Raw genomic sequence first — 15,716 nt, 5'->3', positions numbered from 1 at the left:
CACCCAACAGCCGCGCCTAACTCGTGCCTGCCGCTTTTTTTTTCACATCCCCGTGCGCACACCCAGCAGCCGCGCCTAACTCATACCTGCATTTTTTTTCACATCCCCGTGCACACACCCAGCAGCCGCGCCTAACTCATACCTGCCGTTTTTTTTTTCACATCCCCATGCGCACACCCGCCAGCCGCACCTAACTCGTTCATGCCGTGTTTTTTTTTTTTCACATCCCTGTGCGCACACCCTGCAGCCACCGAACTTTGATAAGTGACACGGTTCACTTATCAGTGCTAAAGCCTGCTGTTTTACATTTCTTTTCACAGACATTTTTTTTCTCCCCATTTGCTATTTTTCTTTCAACTTTTTCAGACAAGTTTGAACCAATCACTATCCCCCTAAACACACACATTATAAAGTACACCCAAGCACCATATTCACACAAAAAAAGTCCCGCCCATCACGTTCGTCCCAACAGCGCTATTCATTGGAGGCATATTCTTTCATTGCCTCCGACACAGATAGCGAGGGAGAGGATCCCACATTTCTCCGCTAAACGGATTCTTCTTCCTTCTCAGGTCCTGCGGAACCACCACGCAGACGTCGCAGGACAGAAGAGGAGGCAACGCCCACTCCTGAAGATTAACCAGGGCGCCCCTCTTCGGACCCCGCCCCCTGAAAATTACGAGTCACCGATTCCTGATTTTGTGCCAGAATCAGGAATCAAGTTTGACACCACCGATCTCACAGAAGAAGACTTTTTCTAAGTATTTTTCTGAGGACTTTATTAACCTTATGGTGGAGCGAACTAATTTGTACGCTCAGCAATTTTGGCGCAAAACCCTGGTTCATCATTTTCTAACTGGCCTCCTGTAGACGCAGTTGAAATGATGCAGTTTTGGGGCCTGGTCCTTCATATGGGCATCCTGAAGAAGCCAGAAATTCGGCAATATTGGAGTGTTGATATTTTATACAACACTCCAGTGTTCCGAATGGTCACGGCCCGGACGCGTTTTGAGGCCATCCATAAATTCCTGCATTATTCCGATAATGCAGTGTCCCGCACGAGATGACCCCAACTTTGACCGTCTGTTCAAAGTTCGGCCGGTCATCGAATACTTCAGCAAGAAGTTTGCTGAAGTGTACGTGCCCCAAAAGGACATGTGCGTGGATGAGTCCTTGGTTCATTTTAAGGGAAGGCTGAGATTCCGTCAGTACCTGCCCAGGAAGAGGGCCAGGTATGGAATTAAACTCTATAAGCTGTTTGAGTACTTCAGGGTACACCTACAGCTTTAGAGAATATGAAGGGAAGAACACCAGGATTGAACCCCCGAGTGTCCCTCCCGTCCTGGGAGTGAGTGGGAAAATTGTGTGGGATTTGGTGCACCCACTGCTGGATAAAGGTTATCACCTCTACACCGATAACTTTTATGCCAGCATCCCACTCTTTAAATCCCTCTATGCACGAGGTACCTCAGCCTGCGGTACTGTCCGCAAAAATCATTGAGGCCTCTCAAAAACGCTACTTGGGCAGATGCTCAGAAAAGGAGAGAGCAGAGCCCAATGTAGCGACCACCTGCTGGTGGTCAAGTACAAGAGGGATGTCCTTCTCTTGACCACCATACATGGTGATAGCAGCTTCCTCAGCACTGTACGAGGTACCTCTACACAGGTCAGCAAACCGGACTGTGTACTGGGGTACAATAAAAACATGGGGGTGTTGATCTCTCCGATCAACTCCTCCAACTGTACAGTGCTTTGAGAAAGGCCAAGGTGTTGTACAAAAAGCTGTTCGTGAACATCGTACAAATGGCAATGCTCAACGCTTTCCTGCTGTCACGATGTGCATGCCACACCGATATGTCGTACCTTTACTTCCATGAGGTAGTGGTTAAGGCCCTGATATTTGGCACTCAGGAAGGAGCGGGCCCCAGTACTTCCGGAACTGAAGGTGCTCGTATCGTACCAGGTCAGCATTTTCCAGGGGTAGTCCCACCAGCTGGAAGAAAAAGTAAGCCGCAAAAAAGGTGCCGAGTGTTACAAAAGAATACACAAGGACACCACTTATCAATGCAACACCTGCCCCAACAAACCTGGCCTGTGTATGAAGGATTGCTTCAAATTGTACCACACCTCCATGCACTAATTTACTTTACAGGAAACAGTAGAGTAGCTCCAAACAGGGGGCACATCTAGATAAGTTCCTTGGGGGTCTAGATTCCAAAATGATGTAACTTGTGGGTTGTTTTTTTTTTTTTTTTTTACTGTTTAGGCACATCAGAGGCTCTGCAAATGGAACATGACGCCCGCAGACCAATCCATCAAAGCTTGCATTCCAAAACGTCACTGCTTCCCTTCCGAGTCTCGACGTGCGCCCAAACAGTTTTTTCCCCACATATGGGGTACCAGCGTACTCAGGACAAATTGGACAACTTTTGGGGTCCAATTTCCCATTACCACCCTTGGGAAAATTAAAAATTGGGGACTAAAAGACCATTTTTGTGAGCAAAAAAATAGGATTTTTTATTTTCACGCCCGGGCATTATAAACTTTAGTGAAGCACTTGTGGGTTCAAAATTCTCACCACTCACCTAGATAAGTTCCTTAATGGGTCAAGTATCCAAAATGATGTCACTTGTGGGAGCTTTCTACTGTTTAGGCACATCAGGGGCTCTACAAACGGAACATGATGCTCGCAGACTATTCCATCAAAGTCTGCATTCCAAAACGTCACTGTTTCCCTTCCGAGTCCCGAAGTGTGCCCAAACAGTAGTTTTCTCCCACATATGGGGTATTAGCGTACTCAGGACAAATTGGACAACAACTTTTGGGGTCCAATTTCTCTAGTTACCCTTGGGAAAAAAAAGTCTTAGTTACTCACCGGTTAACTGTTTCTCGAAGTCCATGACAGCACTACGGAGAGAGGGGATACGCCCTTCAGGAGCAGGAAACCTACAGATACATAAGGGCGGTACCTCTCCCACGCATCAGTTGGTTTACAGAGCACAAGAGGACCAGGAAGGTTAATAGCATGCATAATAAACCATGATACAATAATAAACTATTCACTACCCGTGAATTATATAAATAAAGGAAGAGGTGTACACCCAGAACTTAAGAAGACGGGAGGGTATGTACAAGTGCTGTCATGGACTCCGAGAAACACCGTTAACCGGTGAGTAACTAAGACTTTATCGGTCATCCATGACAGCACTACGGAGAGAATTACAGAGAGTAACTAACTAGGGAGGGACTACAGCTTGCAGCACCCTTACACCAAAAGAGAGGTCAGAAGAGGCACCCAGGTTCAATCTATAGTGGTTATAGAAAGTGTTTGGAGAAGACCAAGTAGCAGCATTACAAATTTGGTCGATCGACACCTCCAATCTTTCCGCCCACGAAGCCGCCATAGCTCTAGTGGAATGCGCTTTTAGGCCTTCAGGCGCTGGCTTGCCCTTTGAGATGTATGCCAGCGAGATAGCCTCCCTGATCCATCTAGTTAAAGTAGATTTTGATGCTCTATGACCTTTCCTACTACCCTGATAGGACACGAATAGGGCGTTATCTATCTTCCAGGGATCGGTTACTGCTAGATATTCCAGGATACATCTTTTTACATCTAAAGTGTGTAGCTTCCTTTCCTTATCGTTAGTAGGATTGGTGAGAAAAGATGGAAGAACTATTTCCTGTGTTCTGTGGAATCTGGACACTACTTTAGAAAGATATGCTGGATCAGGGGACAGTATTACTCTATCATCCCTAAGCTGCATGTAAGGGGGAACCCTGGATAATGCTTGGATGTCGCCTATCCTACGTGCCGATGTTAGGGCCACCAGGAAGGCTACTTTAAGGGATAGATTTTTAATAGAGGCTGAAGAAATTGGCTCAAATGGGGCCTCTGTCATGGCTGAGAGGACTAGGTTCAGGTCCCATGGCATGACCCTATTCTTTACCATTGGCCTAGACCGTTTTGTCGCCCTGATGAATCTGCTGACCCAGTAATTCTCAGCAATGTTGCAGCCAAAGAGGGCCCCTAAGGCTGATACCTGCACTTTAAGAGTATTTGGGGATAACCCCATATCTAACCCCTTCTGTAAGAATTCCAAAATCTGGTCTATCGGTATTGACTGACCAGCTATTACCCCCGAGATCTGAAGAAATCTCTTCCAGATCCTGACATCAATTTTTGTGGTGATTATTTTTCTGCTCTTCAGCAGAGTGTTAATGAGGCCCGGAGAGAACCCCCTATCCTTTAACAGCGCCCGCTCAAAATCCACGCTGTCAGATGAAGGCCAACCGCCTGAGGATGGTAGACTGGGCCCTGGGATAGGAGATCCGGGATGTCTGGCAAGACCCAAGGGTCGGACATTGACATAGCCCTTAGGCATGGAAACCACGTCCTTCTGGGCCAGAAAGGGGCAATTACTATCACTGTGGCCCTGTCCTTCCTGATTTTCCTCACCACCAGAGGAAGTAGAGACAGGGGAGGAAAAGCGTAAGCTAGCCTGAAGTTCCAGTCTATGAGGAGGGCGTCTACTGACAGAGGGTTTTCTCTGGGGTTCAGAGAGCAGAATTGTGTCACTTTTCTGTTTTCTTTTGTGGCAAACAGATCTACCTCCGGTTGACCCCACCTTTGCACGATGAGGTCAAAGATGGAGCCGTTCAGGGATCACTCTCCCTGCCTCAACGTGTTGCGGCTTAAGAAATCCGCCATAGTGTTTTCTGCTCCTCTTATGTGAAGAGCCGTCAATGAGAGAAGATGTTGCTCTGCTAGCTGGAACAGACGATCTGCTACACACATTAGGGATTTGGAACGGGTCCCGCCTTGGTGGTTTATATATGCCACGGTGACCCGATTGTCCGAGAATACCCGCACGTGGTAGCCCTGTAGATAGACAAGAAGTGTTTTAACTGCCTGTTCCACTGCCGTTAACTCCTTCAGGTTGGAGGACATTTCCATCTGACACTGATCCCAAAGCCACTGGACCAATATATCCCCCATGTGAGCCCCCCACCCAGAAGGGCTAGCGTCTGAGGTGACTATACGAGTTACATTATATTCCCAGGGGACCCCCGTAGACAGGTTCTCGGTTTAGCCACCACTCGAGGGATACAATAGCGTCTTGGGATAGGGTCAGCAGGCTCTCTAGACATCCCCCCAACCTTTTTTGTTGTAACAGCACCTCGTCCTGAAGTATTCTCGTATAATACTGGGCCCATCGGACCGCTGGAATACAGGACGAGAGAGAGCCTAACAGAGACATGGCTCTTCTAAGGGACATGGTGGGTTTTTTTTTGAGGCATTCAGCACCTGAAGGTGCAGGCGATCAATTTTCTCGTGAGGCAAACGGCATTCCTGAACCTGGGAATCCAGGGTCATGCCTAAAAATCGCTGCACCGTCATGGGCTGTAACCGTGATTTTTTAACGTTTAGCATCCACCCCAGACGCTACAGGGCCGACATTACTTTATGCAACTGTTCCAGACAGTGATCCGCCGTTTTACCTACGATAAGGAGATCGTCCAGGTAGGGAATTATTAGAATGTCAGACTCGTGTAGGTGTGCCATAACTTCAGCCATTACCTTGGTAAACACCCGAGGGGCAACCGATATACCAAAAGGGAGGGCCCTATACTGGAAGTGTCTGACTACCCCATCCAACCGTACTGCCACCCACTGGAATCGCTGGTGTCCTGCATAAATGGGGATATGGTAATAGGCGTCCTTTAAATCCAATACTACCATAAAGCAGTTTTTAAACAGTAGCTTTATTGCAGTGTTAATAGTCTCCATTTTAAATGACTGTACGGTCAGGAAATTGTTAAGCGCCCTAAAGTTAATAATTGTTCTGAAGGAACCGTCAGGTTTACGTATCAGGAATAGAGGAGAGTAGAATCCTCTACCCTGTTCTTCTTCCGGAACCTCCGAAAGGACATTCTTATCGAGCAGGTCGTGAACTTCCGTTTCTAGGGCCGCCTGTTCCGCTGGAGAGGACCTGAGTGGCGTAATTCTGAAAAAATTCTGAGGGATAGAGGAGAACTCTAGCTGCAGACCCGTAGCTATTATTCCCTAAATCCAATCGCTACTGGAGATTTTGGACCAGGCCGGGTAGAAGGCAGAAAGTCTACCTCCCACTGGGGTGACTAGTCATTGGGGTGGTTTTTTTACCTCAGGGGAAGGCTCCTGACGTCCCCCACCTCCAAACATAAATCCAGTACCTCTCTTCTTTTTATCGTCCCATCTGCTCTGGTCTCTAGCTGGTCTCCTTCGAAAGAACCTTTTCCCTGCGAAGGGACGCATGTAAGAAGTGGTCGGTAGACTGGGAAATTTCTTCTTCTCGTCACCGGCTTTCTCCAGCAGTTCGTCTAGGACTGGACCGAACAGGTATTCCCCTTCGCATGGGATAGAGCATAGACGGGATCTGGATTGAAGGTCACCCGGCCAACATTTCAGCCATAGGGCCCTGCGTGCCGCATTTGATAATCCTGCCGCTCTAGCCGCCATTCTTGCAGAATCTGCAGATGCGTCCGCGAGAAAGGCAGCGGCATTCTGAATTGTTGGCAGGAATTTTCACATGGATTCTCTGGAGACTCCCTCTTCCAATTTGGACCCTAGTTGATCCAGCCAGACCATCATTGATCTGGCTGCACATGTTGCAGCTACTGCAGGCCTTAGGGCACCTGCCGACATCTCCCATGTCCCTTTAAGAAATGAGTCAGCCTTCTTATCGAGAAGATCCTTTAGGGAAGCCATGTCGTCAAAGGGAATAGATGATTTTTTAGATGCCTTAGCCACCGCTGTGTCCAATTTTGGTGCCTTATCCCATGTGTTCACCAGGGGGTCCTCAAAGGGATATCTACGTTTAAAGGCCGGTGGAAAGGAGCCTTTTTTTCTCTGGCTTTTTCCATTCCCTTTTGATAAGGTTCTGAACCTTGTCATTAAGCGGAAATGACCTACGCTTTTTTGGGTCTAGACCGCCAAACATTAGGTCCTGCGCTGAAAGTTCTGGCCTTTCGTCAGCCACCCCCATGGTGGATCTAACTGATTTGATCAGCTTGTCCATCTGGTCCAGCGGGAAACAGAAACGATTAGAATCCTCTTCTGAAGAGGACGCCGAGGAGACAGAGGTGTCTGAATCATTCTCCCTTCTAGGGCCAGCGGACGAATCCGAATCTGAGGCGCTAGGCTCCTTTCTTCTCTTGGAAGGCTCCCCCCGGGACAGAGATTTCAGGGAATCTTTCACCTCCTTCCTGATAATCTCCCTAAGGTTTGACGTAAAATCAGGAGACTCTTCCGCCACCTATGGGAGCAGAAAAAAGGCTAAGTAATTTATCCGGTGCTACCGCTATACAGTGTTCCCATCAATCTATTCCCTACCGTCTGCCGCACACATGACTGACAAAGTCTTTTAGGGTAGGCGTCTGGCAAAGGGCAAGCGCATAGTGCGCACTCCTTGCTTTTTACCTTACCAGCGCATTTTTTCCCTTAAGGAAATAAACATAGGAAAAGACTGCATCAGGATACGTTCACGAAGATCTCTTACCCAGGCAGTAGCGGTAGGTACTGGAGTACTGGGGGGGTCGGACCAGATCCTTCTGTGTAGATCTGCGACTGGGCTGATCACTGCGTCCGCGGGTCTTCGGCTGGGGGTTCGCATGGGACCTCTCCGAGGATCTGTCCTGCTCCAGCAGACCGACAGCAGCTTCCGGCTCATCCATAGCTGCAGATGGGCTCACAAGCAGCCCTGCAGCACTATGCACGGCTATATATAGCCCTTCCCCCGGATCCGGAACATGTGCAGGTGCACAATTCACCCCCCCCCCCCACGTGCAGGACACTGCTCCACCCCCTCCGCCTCCAATCGCTCCCCCCCGCATGCAGGACAGCGGCGTTCTCAGCAAAAAGCCGGCCGGCGTTTGATTTCCGGTCCCGCACCTTGCGCGTCACTTCCGGTATCGGGCAGTGCGTTCAGGGACGTGTCCGGAAGCCGGGGACGGTGTCGCCGGACCCCCCAGCCGCTATACTGTCGCCGCCTGCGGCCACAGCACAGCGGCAATTGCGGCAGAAGCCAGCGTCCGACCCCCGGCTCCGCCCCCCCAAACCGAAAGGAGTGCACAGGGCGCTCCCGGAAGCCTGTACCGCACCGACGGGGAACCAGAGGCGGGGAAGACCGAGGCCCAGGAGGGTGAACGGACATACTCACCTCGCTGCCACTGGGGATGGACCTCCTCCAGACGCCGCTCCAGCCTGCACCGCTCACTGTCGTGGAGTCCTACCCGGACCCACCGTGGCGCTTCCAGGGACCCGCACTGCCCGAGGTAGAAGACCCCCTCGCTACCTGGGTCGGACAGCCGGACTTATGTATCTGTAGGTTTCCTGTTCCTGAAGGGCGGATCCCCTCTCTCCGTAGTGCTGTCATGGACGACCGATAAAAATTGTTGCTTTAAGATCATTTTTGTGACCAAAAAGTAAAATGTTATTTTTTTCCTTCCACGTTGCTTCTACTCCTGTGAAACACATGAAGAGTTAATAAACTTCTTGAATGTGGTTTTGAGCACCTTGAGGGGTGCAGTTTTTAGAATGATGTCACTTTTGGATATTTTCTGCCATATAGACCCCTCAAAGTGACTTCAAATGTGAGGTGGTGCCTAAAAAAATGGTTTTGTAAATTGTTGTAAAAATGAGAAATCACTGGTTAACTTTTAACCCTTCTAACTTCCTAACGGAAAAAAAAAATGTTGGTTCCAAAATTGTGCGGATATAAAGTAGACATGTGGGAAAAATGATAATTACTTACGGGTAATTTGATTTTCCAGATCCATGACGGCACCAACGTGAGAGATGGTTCCAGCCCCCCCAGGAACAGGAAACCTGCATAGGAGATAAAAGATGGGGGCGGGGCACCTCTCTCCTCAGTTTGTTGACAGAGTATGTAAGGTAACCGCTTTATTAGTTCAGGTTCAATGTAACATTACATTTATCTCTACCGTTGCCGTAGGCGCAGTTATATTTCCCCATCAGTTTTTTTTTTTTGTATATATTTTTATATATATATATATATATATACACACATATACATATACACACACACCTTTTTTTTTTGTGCAACACACAACCATCACCAAGATAGGGCGGGAATTAATACTGTGCCGTCATGGATCTGGAAAATCAAATTACCTGTAAGTAATTATCATTTTTTCCCTTACCCATGACGGCACCAACGTGAGGAGAAAATAGAAGAGGACTCCTAGGGTGGGACAACAGCCGATAAGACTTTCCTCCCAAAGGCAAGACTTGAAAGCCCCAAGTTTAACCTATAGTGGCGAAAGAAGGTAGAGGGTGAAGACCATACCGCCGCATTACAAATTTGCTCTATTGACGCGTTTGCCCTCTCCGCCCAGGATGTGGCGATAGCTCTTGTGGAGTGTGCTGTCACCCCTAGTGGAGGGCATTACCCTGCAGAAGAGTAAGAGAGTGCAATAGCCACCGAGCAATAGTAGATTTCGTGGCTTTTTTACCCCTGTTTGCTCCCTGAAAGGAAACAAAAAGGGATGAAGATTGTCGCCATGATTTGGTCACCTCCAGGTATTGGATTAGGCAACGTCTGACATCCAGGCAATGAAAGGTTTGTTCTCCCTGGGATTTTGGATTGGAACAAAATGAGGGTAAAACAATCTCCTGGTCCCTGTGGAATTTTGAATTGACCTTAGGTAAGAAGGCCGGGTCAGTTTTGATTATTACTCTATCCTCCAGAATTGTAGTGTATGGAGGATCAATAGATATAGCCTGAATCTCACTAATTCGTCGGGCAGACGTCAGGGCAACCAGGAGAACCGTTTATAGGGTTAGGATTTTTTCCGATATGGAGCTAAGAGGCTCAAAAGGAGGACAAGTTAAGGCCTGGAGCACTAAATTTAGATCCCAGGGAGCAACTTTTGGTCGAGGTTTAAATGGTCTGGCCGTGAAGGAGGCTCGGATGAACCTGTACACCCAGGGGTGATCCGCCAATTTTTTATCAAATAACGCGCCGAGCGCTGAAACTTGCACATTTAGGGTGCTGGTAGATAACCCCCGTTCCAGACCTTTTTGGAGGAACTCTAAGACTTCTCTTATTGGGACTTTCTGAGTGGTGGTTGATAGGCGTCGCCCTGAGAACTCTAGAAATTTCTCCCAGATTTTTTGATATTTATTAGATGTAGTTTTTTTCCTGCTGGATAGCAGAGTAGAAACTAACGGAGCTGAGAACCCTTTTCCTAGTAGAAGCCCCCTCTCAAGTTCCAAGCAGTGAGATGCAGATTGTGTACTTGAGGATGGAACACTGGACCCTGATGTAGAAGGTTCGGCACTTCTGGAAGGATCCATGGGTCTGATATGGACATACGCCTGAGCCAGGTGAACCAGGCCCTCTTCGGCCAGAAGGGTGCAATCAGTATTATTCGCGTTCCCTCCTCCCGGATCTTCTTCAACACTGTCGGTATCAGCGGAAACGGAGGAAACGCGTAGGCCAGATGGAAATCCCATTGGTGTAACAGCGCATCTACTCCTTCTGGGTTCTCTCACGGGTTCAGGGAATAGAACCTTTCTACCTTCCGGTTTTGCTTTGTGGCAAAGAGATCTATCTGTGGGGTACCCCAAAGGGCACAGATTTTCCCAAAAATTTCCTGGTTTAAAGACCATTCGTTCTGATGTAGTATATGCCTGCTTAAGAAGTCTGCAACAAGATTGCTTGTTCCTTTCAGATGGGTACTTGTCAAAGATGGGAGGTGATTTTCTCCCCAAGAAAACAGTCTTTTGGTTTCTTCTAACAGAGATCTTGACCTTGTTCCCCCGACGATTTATGTAGGAGACTGCCGTGCTGTTGTCGGACAAGACCACTAGGTGTTTCCCTTCGACAATTTCTTCTGCTTGCAGAACTGCTAGCCTTACTGCTGTTAGCTCCTTTAGGTTGGAGGATGCTGACTCCATCTGAGGATCCAATTTGCCTTGCAGAATCTGATGTTCTAAATGTGCCCCCCAGCCAAAAGGGCTTGCATCCGTGGTTAGGACCACCGGATCTTGGGCTGACCACAGTACCCAGTTTTTTAAATTTTCTATTTTTAGCCACCAAATTAAAGAATCCTGTACTTGTGGCCATAGAACGATTTTTTGGTTTAGATTGTGGGGCTCTTTTGCCTGTTCGGTCAGTATTTGGCATTGCAACTCCCTTGAATGTATTTGTGCCCACCGAACCGCTGGGATTGTGGCTGTCAACATCCCCAGAAGGGACATGGCTTCTCTTAACCCCTTAGTGACAGAGCCAATTTGGTACTTAATGACCAGGCCAATTTTTGCAATTCTGACCACTGTCACTTTATGAGGTTATAACTCTGGAACGCTTCAACGGATCCCGCTGATTCTGAGATTGTTTTTTCGTGACATATTGTACTTCATGTTAGTGGTAACATTTCTTCGATATTACTTGCGATTATTTATGAAAAAAACGGAAATATGGTGAAAATTTTTAAAATTTTGCAATTTTCAAACTTTGTATTTTTATGCCCTTAAATCAGAGAGATATGTCATAAAAATAGTTAATAAATAACATTTCCCACATGTCTACTTTACATCAGCACAATTTTGGAAACACAATTTTTTTTTGTTAGGGAGTTATAAGGGTTAAAAGTTGACCAGCAATTTCTCATTTTTACACCACCATTTTTTTTTTAGGGACCACATCACATTTGAAGTCATTTTGAGGGGTCTATATGATAGCAAATAATGAAGTGTGACACCATTCTAAAAACTACACCCCTCAAGGTTCTCAAAACCACATTCAAGAAGTTTATTAACCCTTTACGTGCTTCACAGGAACTGAAACAATGTGGAAGGAAAAAATGAACATTTAACTTTTTTTTGCAAACATCTTAATTCAGAACCATTTTTTTTTATTTTCACAAGTGTAAAAACAGAAATGTAACCATAAATTTTGTTATGCAATTTCTCCTGAATACGCCAATACCCCATATGTGGGGGTAAACCACTGTTAGGACGCACCGCAGAACTTAGAAGTGAAGGAGCGCCGTTTGACTTTTTCAATGCAGAATTGGCTGGAATTGAGATCGGACACCATGTCACATTAAGGGTATGTTCACACGTTCAGGATTTCCATCCTTTTTTTAAAAACTGCAGCTCTTGGCAGAAAACGCAGGTCCTTTTTTGATGCGTTTTTTTATCCTTTTTTTATGCAGTTTTCTATGCAGAGACTGTGTGTTTCCTAGGAAGCTTTTTAGGGCTAAAATGGCTGAAAATATCCTAACCCTACCCCTAACCCTATTCTAACCTTAGTGAAAAAAAAAAAATTCTTAATTTTTTTATTGTCCCTACCAATGGGGGTGACAAAGTGGGGGGGGTGTCATTTACTATTTTTTTATTTTGATCACTGAGATATAACCTATCTCAGTGATCAAAATGCACTTTGGAGCGAATCTGCCGGCCGGCAGATTCGGCGGGCGCACTGCGCATGCGCCCGCCATTTTGCAAGATGGCGGCGCCCAGGGAGAAGACGGCCGGACGGACACCGGGTAAGTATAAGGGGGGGGAGATTAGGGCACGGGGGGGGGGGGGGCATCGGAGCACTGGGGGGGGGCATCGGAGCACGGGGGGGCGGGATCGGAGCACGGGGGGGCAGCCACACTCCGCCCACGCACTTCCGCCCGCTCCCCCGCACTTCCTGCTGCAGCGGTTCTGCACATCAAATCGCAGTAAAACCCGCAGATATATTTTTGATCTGCGGGTTTTACTGCGATTTTGACCTCACAATGGAGGTCTATGGGTGCAGAACCGCTGCGGTTCAGGAAAAAGAAGTGACATGCTCCTTTTTTGCCGCAGCTATTCTGCGCGGCTTTTTAAACGAAATTACGGACCATGTGCACAGCAGTGACTGTTTTCCATAGGGTTACATTGTTATGTACCCTGCATGGAAAACTGCTGCGGAACCGCAGCGGCAATACCGCTGCGGTTCCGCAGTAAAAAACGCACTGTGTGAACATGGCCTTAGAGAGCCCCTGATGTGCCTAAACAGTGGAAACTCCCCACAAGTGACACCATTTTGGAAACTAGACCCCTTAAGGAACTTATCTAGATGTGTGGTGAGCACTTTGAACCCCCAAGTGCTTCACAGAAGTTTATAACGTAGAGCCGTGAAAATAAAAAATCGCTTTTGTTTACACAAAAATGATCTTTTTGCCCACAAATTCTTATTTTCACAAGGGTAACAGGAGAAATTAGACCACAAAAGTTGTTGTGCAATTTCTCCTGAGTACGTCGATACCCAATATGTGGGGGTAAACCACTGTTTGGGCGCACCGCAGAGCTTGGAAGAGAAAGAGTGCCGTTTTACTTTTTCAATGCAGAATTGGCTGGAATTGAGATCGGACGCCATGTCGCGTTTGGAGAGCCCCTGATGTGCCTAAACAGTAGAAATCCCCCACAAGTGACCCCATTTTGGAAACTAGACCCCCCATGGAAGTTATCTAGATGTGTGGTGAGAACCTTGAATGCCCAAGTGCTTCACAGAAGTTTATAATGCAGAGCCGTGAAAATAAAAAAATTTTTTTTTTCCACAAAAAAGATTTTTTAGCCACCAAATTTTTATTTTCACAAGGGTAACAAGAGAAACTGGACCCCAAAAGTTGTTGTCCAATTTGTCCTGAGTATGCTGGTACCCCATATGTGGGGGTAAACCACTGTTTGGGCGCACGGCAGAGCTCGGAAGGAAGGAGCGCCGTTTTGGAATGTAGACTTTGATAGAATGGTCTGCGGGTATTATGTTGCGTTTGCAGAGCCCCTGATATACCTAACCAGTAGAAACCCTCCACAAGTGACCCCATTTTGGAAACTAGACCCCCCCAAGGAACTTATCTAGATGTGTGGTGAGAACTTTGAATGCCCAAGTGCTTCACAGAAGTTTAGAATGCAGAATCGTGAAAATAAAAAATATTTTTTTTTCCACAAAAAAGATATTGTAGCCCCCAAGTTTTTATTTTCACAAGGGTAACAGGAGAAATTGGACTGCAATAGTTGTTGTCCAATTTATCCCGAGTACGCTGATGCGCCATATGTGGCGGTAAACCACTGTTTGGGCGCACGGCAGAGCTCGGAAGGGAAGGAGCGCCTTTTTGGAATGCAGACTTTGATAGAATGGTCTGTGGGCATTATGTTGCGATTGCAGAGCCCCTGATGTACCTAAACTGTAGTAACCCCCCACAAGTGACCCCATTTTGGAAACTAGACCCCCCCAAGGAACTTATCTAGATGTGTGGTGAGAACTTTGAATGCCCAAGTGCTTCACAGAAGTTTAGAATGCAGAGTCGTGAAAATAAAAAATTTTTTTTTTTCACAAAAAAGATTTTGTAGCCCCCAAGTTTTTATTTTCACAAGGGTAACAAGAGAAATTGGACCCCAGAAGTTGTTGTCCAATTTATCCCGAGTACGCTGATGCCCCATATGTGGGGGTAACCCACTGTTTGGGCGCACGGCCGAGCTCAGAAGGGAGGGAGCACCATTTGACTTTTTGAGCGCAAAATTGGCTGTCGTGTTTGAGACCCCCTGATGTACCTAAACAGTGGAAACCCCCCAATTCTAGCTCCAACCCTAACCCCAACACACCCCTAACCCTAATCCCAACCTCATCCATAATCCTAATCACTAACCCTAACCATAATCACAACCCTTACCCCAAAACAACCCTAATGACAACCCTAACCATAACCCTAATCAAAACCCTAAATCCAACACACCCCTAATCCTAATCTCAACCCTAACCTCAAACCTAACCCTAATCCCAATACACCCCTAATCACAACCCTAACCTTAACCCTAATCCCAAACCTAACCCTAATCCCAAGCGTAACCCTAATGCCAACCCTAACCCTAATACCAACCCTAATCCAAACCCTAATCCCAGCTCTAACCCTAACTTTAGCCCCAACCCTAGCCCCAACTTTAGCCCCAACCCTAACCCTAGGGCTACTTTCACACTTGCGTCGTTTGGCATTCCGTCGCAATCCGTCGTTTTGGACAAGAAACGGATCCTGCAAATGTGCCCGCAGGATGCGTTTTTTGCCCATAGACTTGTATTGCCGACGGATCGTGACGGATGGCCACACGTCGCGTCCGTCGTGCACTGGATCAGTTGTGTATTGGCGGAGCGTCGGCACAAAAAACGTTCAATGAAACGTTTTTTGTACGTCGCATCCGCCATTTCTGACCGCGCATGCGTGGCCGTAACTCCGCCCCCTCCTCCCCAGGACATAGATTGGGCAGCGGATGTGTTGAAAAACTACAGCTGCTGCCCACGTTGTGCACAATTTTCACAACGTGCGTCGGTATGTCGGGCCGACGCATTGCGACGGCCCCGTACCGACGCAAGTGTGAAAGAAGCGTAACCCTAAGTTTAGCCCCAACCCTAACCCTGAATTTAGCCCCAACCCTAACCCTAAATTTAGCCCCAACCCTAGCCCTACCCCTAACCTAACCCTACCCTAACCAAACCCTACCCCTAACCTAACCCTACCCCTACCCTACCCCTAATTTTAGCCCCAACTGTTGTTCTCCTGCCGGCCAGCAGATGGAGAAAGATGGCGGGCGCACTGGGCATGCGTCCGCCATGTTCTGCTGCCGGCGGCCAGGAGGAGCAGCAAGAGGATCCAGGGACCTAGGTGAGTATGCTAGGGTCCCCGAA

Source organism: Ranitomeya imitator, chromosome 1, assembly GCF_032444005.1.
Source record: "Ranitomeya imitator isolate aRanImi1 chromosome 1, aRanImi1.pri, whole genome shotgun sequence".
Taxonomy (NCBI): domain Eukaryota; kingdom Metazoa; phylum Chordata; class Amphibia; order Anura; family Dendrobatidae; genus Ranitomeya; species Ranitomeya imitator.
The sequence above is the reverse complement of the archived record's forward strand: the minus strand, read 5'-3'. Positions refer to the sequence as shown.